The following is a 7,894-nucleotide window of genomic DNA, read 5'->3' as shown; positions in this document are numbered from 1 at the left end:
TGCTATTAATTCATACATTTGAGCTGAGCTAGTAGAAAAGAATTCCACTCTGAGTTCCTCTATGGCTTTCTGCTTTGCTTATTTAGTGTCAACTCTAGTAATTCATATATTTCAGCTGAGCTAGTGTCCTCTGCACTGGTTCTGGGTGGGCATTGTGTTTCCTTCATATGTTTCTGCATTTGATTCTTTACTGCAGATGCTATTAATTCAGGGATTTCTTTTTTTATTTCCAATCTGAGTTTCTCTGTACCTTTCTGTAGTTGTTTCTTTATTTCAGAAGCTGTTGATTGATTGATTTCAGCTGTGTGATTCCCAATTTGTTCTGTGTTAGTGTCCTCTGCACTTGTGATGGGTGGGCTTGGGGTCTGAGATTGCATTTTGCTCCTTCTCATTGTCATTTGGTATAGCACTGTCTTCTGACCTTTGTTGTAGAGCTTTGGTGCAGTTTCATCCTTAGCATGTACTGAAATTCAGGTGCAGATCTGCAAAGTTTGGATTTATCCTTCTGTGCCTGGCTTGGGTCTGGCTGCTGTGCTCAGCTCCTTCGTACTGCTGCCATTGATAGTAAACCTGTCATGCCCCTCTGGCAAGATGCTCTGCTCCTGTACTAGCTGAGTGATTCTGTCCCCTACTCTCTCTGCAGTGACTGCTGCTGCAAAGTTTTACCCCAGGCCTGTATATCAGGTCTGAGCTGGGTTTGAAGGGGACAAGTTGCAGTATGGGGGAAAGGAAGCTCTTCCACACACTCACCTGGCCTGGTTTAGGGCTGAATCTGGGGTCCCATGAATGGGGCAGAAGTTGTCACTCACTGGGCTGGAGTGTGGGAGATTGTAGAGTGCTGCAGGGCTCTCAAGGGGCTAGAAGAAGGTCTCTCCCACACTGTGCCTTGGCTTGGACCAGACAGGTCCCATTGGTGCAGCATAGCCAGAAGCTCTCCCACACTGTCACCAGGCCTGGGCTCGGGCTGGATCTAGGGGTCCCAAGAACGCAGCAGAAGTTCTCACTCGGCAGCCGGGGAGAGGGGTTTGGAGTGGTGGTGGGGATCCCAAGGGGGTGGAAGAGGCTCTCACTCATGCTGCGCCTGAATTTGGAAGCAACATGTCCCCTGTTTGAAAATTATTAAGGCACGTGTAAAAGTATCCACATGCATCCCCCATGTAATGAATTGATAGCATTTCTTAACCTTTGAACATGTCTCTTCATGTGTAAAGTGGGGTAATCATATTACAAACTCTATCTATGTGAAGATTTCTAAGAGTAAAGTTAAAGCATGTGTAGTCTTTTTAAGAAATTTTGGTACATATTAAAATTTCAGAAATTATTAGTTCTCTTTATTATAGCCTATGGTTATTTCAGTTTATAAACAGTACTCTGGAGCTTTGATGTTTTTTAATTTAATACTAATTTTGCAGTCCTCTAAATGTTAATATTTAAGAGGAAAATAACTAATTTTGAAAAATTATACAAGGTGTTCCATGTATATATGGATAGATATGTATTCCATTTTGTAAACCCACAATGAACTTCATGTTTTTTTAAAAAAATAACTTTGGACTCAGTGCTGCATTGACTTGAAGATTTTCTCAAGCAAGTACATGAGAGTCTGTCTTGGTTTTCTGAGAAGTGGAGAAAGCACCAAGTCAGACTAAATATGCATTCTCAAAAGAATTATTTTTCAAGGTACCATTAATGATACTACTTATTGCCACAAGTAAGAGTAGGAATATTTTCATGTGTTGATATTATGTACTACTATCAGCCTTAATTTTTCTTTTTGTCAGTCTAAAGTTTAACAATGGTGTACCAATAAAACTAAAGGCTTTAATTTGTATTTCCCTACTTCATCTTAAGGTTGGGTGTGTTTGCCTATGTTTAGGAGTCTCTCTTTTCCTCCTGTGAGCTGACTGCACACATTATACATTCTTCCACTATTTAGTTAGTAGTCATAAAGGTTCTGGTAGGAAGGTATTAATTTTGTGGAGTGTAAAAGCTGCCTATAGCTCTTCTATGATGTTTGGCATTGTTTTGCAGTAAAAGGAAAACTAGAGGGCTGGCCAGATAACTCAGCAGACCAAAGTGCCTGCTTAGGCAAGCCCAGGGACTGGGGTTCAATCCTGGGCATGCTGTGCTGGCCCCGCCCTGGTGGTATGCTGAGATGGTGAATGAGAATGGGCATGGTGGCACTTTCCTGTAATCCCAGTGCTTGGGAAGCTGAAAACAGGAGGATCATTATGAGTCTGATCTGTGTAGTGAGACCCTGTAGAGCCTGTATTAAAAATACAAAGAAAATAGTAAAGCATTTTCTAAGTTCTACTTTGTGCGGCTTTTGATGTTTATAATGCATATATAGCAAAATGTATAGACTTTTCTAAAATTGCAAGTAGAGTGGCTATATTAGGAGGGATATGGTTGAGGTACTGTCCTCATCTTGCATAGTAAATATTTCCAGACTATCATAAAGGCTTGATGAAAGAGAACTTCAGGGATATGAATGCTATTTTGTTTTACCAAGTTAACCAATAGGAGAAGAAACGTTAGAAAAAGAAGAAAAGAGTACAGGACAGTAAGATTCCCTGTGTGGGAAATCTGTTTACCACTACAATAGAAATCCAATAAAACAATAAAAGGAAATAACTATAACACACATACATATTATTATAAAAAATGGCATGAGGTTTTGCTAAATTGGAGAAAGGTACTCATTGACTGTCTCTTATATCAATAATTTATTTTTAAAATGAAACCTAAAATATAGATGACAGCAGACTTGTCATAATATATCACCAGATAGAGTGAAAGAAAATAAGATTTTATGACAAAGTAGCTTTTATTACAATATTGCAAATTGGTTCCAACAAAAAATTATATTGCTTCAATATAAGGAAACCATGAAGGAGAATGATATAATCTCAGCACATTCAGAATAAGTGTATCAGTCAGTGTTTACCAGAGAAATGGATATAACACAACACATGATATACAAATACATATAATTTAAGACTGGCTTGTTGTGGCCACGCTGAGAGGTGGAGGAGGAAGAGTGCAGAGGGCACATGTACCCTGGAGACCGCAGGGTTCAGTGGAAGGGTTTGGAGCTCACTGTAGTTTCTGCTGCAAGTCTGTGTCCTGAAGTTGATGGGTCTGCAGTGGGAAGCTGAGGAGTCTACGCAGGAAGGCTGAAGGTTCTGCGTGGGAAGCTGAAGGCCTGTGGGAAAAGCTGGGAGATGACATCCAAGCTGAAAGAGGGGACTGGCGCTCCTCTGCTGAAATGGAAGCACATCTGTCCTTCTTCATTTGTCCATTATACCATCCGGATGAGGAGTTGCCCTCCGATTGGTCTTCCATACCTCAGAGTGCGCAATAGCTGGCCCAGCTTAGTTGAGCTCCTCTTCTTCAATCTGACACAGTCAACCAACCAGCACTATAAGTAAGAAGAAAAGTTCAGCCCATTTTTGATAAAAACAAACTCAGCCAAGTCGCAATACAAAAGAAATTCTCAAGCCTGACAATGCAACCACAAAAATGAACAACCAAGATTTTTCATAGACTTACAATTTTAGGGAAGCTTGTAATTTGTAATAAAATTGAATGGGAAGTGCAGATACTTTCCATATAGCCTCTGCCCCTTCACATATAGGTCCTCTGCCATTATCGGTAGCACTGGAGCATGCACTGATACCCCCTTGCAGCCTAGATTCGACACATGGTATTAGAGTTTCCTGTGGTCCATCCCATGTATACACTCTAAGTTTGTACATGTGCATAATGACATGTTTAACATCATTCTGCAGTGTATTTCACAACTCTAAAATCACTATGTGATCCACCTATTTACCTCTTCCTCCGGCCTACGCTCTGGCTCTTTCATTGACTGCATAGTTTTGTTTATCCCGATTGTCCTATGCTTGGAATAGTACTCAAGCTTCAGGCAGTTTTCCATGCCTTAGACCAAATGGATGACACTCACCACTTAAAGGAGGAAATGATTTCTTTGGAACATGACTTCAGAGGGTTCCATCCATCTCTCATTGATTCCAGGCAGGTACATCATAGAAGAAGTTGCTATGGGGTCCAAACTGCTCAATTTTGAGCAGGCGGGAAGCCAAACATAGGAACAGCATCAGAGAAGGGGTGAAGGATAAGCTATAACCCCCAAGGCATTGTTTCCATGACCCCTCACCAAACATAGTCAAAAGAATGCTTTACCAGTCACCCACGTGGCTCCCAAGCCAATCAAGCTGAAAATCTACCTTAATTGTCACAACCAAGTGCTTATACTCAAGCACATTTGTTAGACAGTAATAGCCAAATAAATACAAAGCTGCAACTCTCCCTAACATGATACAGCTATTCCATATACATCTTAAGCACAGGGATCCTTTCACAAGTCTCAACAGTCTCAACACTTCAAAAAAGCCCAAGTCCAAATCTCCCTTGAGACAAAAGATAAATTCATAGATCTAAACTCCTGTAAAAATAAAAACAACTTACATAACAGGTTAAACATTCCCATTCTGAAAGGGAGGAGCAGGGAGATGGAAAAAAAATTGGATCAAAGCAAGACCAAAACCCACCACTGTAAACAGTGCATCCTATACTTCATGCAGGACAAGTGGTGATGTGATGTGAGGTCAAACAAGGTTGACAGCCCTACACCTATGGCTCTGCTACTTCTACTCAATGTGCTCTCACAGTTGGGTTGGTCCACTCACTGCCTGGAGATTTTCTCAGCAGAGTTCACATGTTCCTGGCATCTTCAATTCATATTCCTGGAATGTCCAATGCACCTTTATTCTCATTCTCATAATTTTAAACAATGCCCTCTCAGAAAAGCATAGCCCTCCCTTGAAGGCCTTCCTTTGTGTTCTTGGTCACAGTCTCCATGACCATGAAACTCTTACATTCTGCCTATTTGCACACCCATCATATGTGGATGATGATGAAGTCCATTGTTCGTGGAAACAGTAGATTGCACCCCTTGCACCATGGCTGCAGCATCCTTTCACTTTCTGGATGGCTGAACATTGAAAAACAAATCCAGCAAAGTAATTCTCTAGGAGGCTTTTCTGGAGCAGGGAACCCAGAGCCTCACTTATCAAATGAAAAATTTACATTTTGCAGCACTGAGTGTTAGACAGGTAGGGTCTTGCTGACCTTTTATGCATGATGTCTTTCTTCTTGTTCCAGTCCAAGTACTTTGTTTCATTGTGGTTGTTTTTAATTTATTATCACATATGTGTAGAACCCTAGTGTTTATATTCCTCGTGGGAAGTTGGTACATATGCAGAACACACTTTAATTGTTTTATTATCCCCTTTTCTTTTCTTCCCTCCCCCCAATGCATCATTTCATCCTTTCCTTTTTTATTTTTGTACATGGTTGTAATACAATGTTCACAGTCCTTGTGCTGAGGTCGTACATGTACATAGAGCATACTAATTACTCTTATCCACCCCATATCTCTTGCCACCATTTCACAACCTGCGTGTCTTGATCCCCTTACTCTGAGAATGAATTTCCTCTGGATTTCTTATTAGCTACCTTTGATTTTCTTCATTTTTACTGTAGATCTCTCATATAAGAGAACCTGTGTGATATTTAAGCTTGTGTGTCTGATTTGCTTCACTTAACACAATGGTCTCAAGGTGCATCAATTTTCCTACAAATTACTGAAGTTTATATTTCTTTGAGGCAGAGCAGTACTCCATTGTGTGTAAATACCATTTTCTTATCCATACATCTGCTGAAGGATATAAGGGCCACTTCTGAGTTTTAGCTATTGTTTTGTCAATTGTGCTGTTCAATTGTGCTGCTATAAATGTGATAGGTGTGTGTCACTGTCATAGGATGAATTTAATTCTACTGGGAAGATAGAAGGGGCATATCTGTGTCAAATAGAATTTCTAGTTTTCGTTTCTTGGGGAACATTCATACTGATTTCCCTAGTAGTTGTACTAGTTGCTGACCAACGGATTAAATGATAGCTTCTTGGCAGAAGTCTGTAGAGCACTTGCTTTTATTCGATTTCTTGATCATAATAATTCTTTCTGCAATGAGATAGAATCCCATAGCTCTTCAATTTGCAGTTCTCTAAAGAGCAGTGCTGTTGAACATTTCTTCCTGTGTTGATTGAAGATCTGGACTTCTTCATCACGGAAATAGGTACTTACTTCAGGCACTTGTTCATTTTTTGATTGGGTCTTTTATTTTGGCAGATCTGATTTGTTTTTAATTCTTTGTATATTCTATATATTAAGCTACTGTCAAGGGACTCACTGGCAAAAAATAGCATTCTATAAGTGGTCTCTTCACTCTGTTGGTTATTTCCTTTGCTGGTCAGTGCTTTCTGATATAATAGCGTTTGATTTGCTGATTCTCAGAGCTATGCCCTATGCAACTGGTGTCCTGTTCAGAGGGCCTTATCTGTGCTTATTGTTATAGGCAGCTAAATTAGATAAAACTTATACAAATTTAGAAAGTAATTGGACTCTTGAGAATGTCAGTAAAAATTAAAAAAAAAAAAAGGAGCTATCTGATTTGTGGCTTGTATTGCATCCAAAGAAGGCAAGCCCTCAAGATAAACTCACAGTGGCCAGGCTTATATACTTCCAGAGAGGATAAGTGGAAACCTGAGCTTATATTGCAATTAATACCACACAGTCCATTAAGCATGATTATCTATCAAGTGTCGGGATGGGTGACCAGAGCTCGTGGACCTACCCCTTCCCCAAAATGTGTTGTCTTGTAAGTCATAGGCCATGGTTAATAACATCATCCATAGGCTCTTGGTGTGGTCCCTACTTGTACAGTGGATCAATAGTAGCTAAGTGACTACACCTGCTACCTTATTGGTTGATTACATTTTGACCCAAATTTTAGCCACCTTGTGATTTTTCCCTGTCAAACATTCAGAGAAATGACCTTGGTAGTGACCCATCCAAGAACCTTCCTGTCTCTCTGCAGCCATTCTGATTCCCCAGTAAGTTTCCCTACTCTTTTTTTTTAAATAATAAGACCAACATATTTTATTTAACTGTGAAAGTTCAGTATTAAAACATATCCTGCTGAGCCAGAGAAAATAAAAAAAAAAGACTTGTCCTGCCTCCCTCCAGCAAGATGTAGAGTATTTTAAGCTTTACCCCAGCTATGCCTTAATCATTTTTATATATTATTTTAAAGACAGAAAGATTACAAACAAATAAAACAGTGGTGCAGAGTTTCAGAACAAGATAATGAGAAATTACCAGTGGTTAATATGCTGTTTGTTGTTGTCTTCAAAGTAGTTGCTCAGATTACAACACATAGACAGGAAAGTACATGTGATAGCTAATGTCATTACATTGCAAGTTACTTTTTGATCCATTGAAAATATAAGTTGGTGATTAAACATTCTGTTACTCTCCTTTGTCCTTTGGAATTTATTCTTTGATTTCAGGGGATACAGAGTAAGCATATCTGACATGTAGTCGGTTGGGAGTTGTATTTCTCCTATATCACTATGATTTCAACAATTTTAACCTATCATGTCTTCCAAGACAGCAGAGTCTCCTATGCCATTTACTTCTCTGATCCACTTTGATCTTATTTTACTAGTCGGCAGGAGAATGCCTGTGTTCCCAACACTGCTCATTAAAGAGGCCGTCATTCTTCCAGTGTGTTTTGGGCCTCTTTTTCAAAGATCAACTAGATCAGTGTACCTGGATTTGTTTCTGGGTCCACTGTTTTGTTCAATTGATCTTCATGTTGTTTTTGTTCCATTGGAATGCTTCTATTACCACAGTAGCTTCACATAACTTGTAATCTTTTCTTCTTCTTCTTCTTCTTCTTCTTCTTCTTCTTCTTCTTCTTCTTCTTCTTCTTCTTCTTCTTCTTCTTCTTCTCCTTCTCCTTCTCC

The sequence above is a fragment of the Octodon degus genome, unplaced genomic scaffold (assembly GCF_000260255.1).
Source record: "Octodon degus isolate 3935 unplaced genomic scaffold, OctDeg1.0 scaffold00006, whole genome shotgun sequence".
NCBI lineage: Eukaryota > Metazoa > Chordata > Mammalia > Rodentia > Octodontidae > Octodon > Octodon degus.
Note: the sequence above shows the minus strand (reverse complement) of the source record.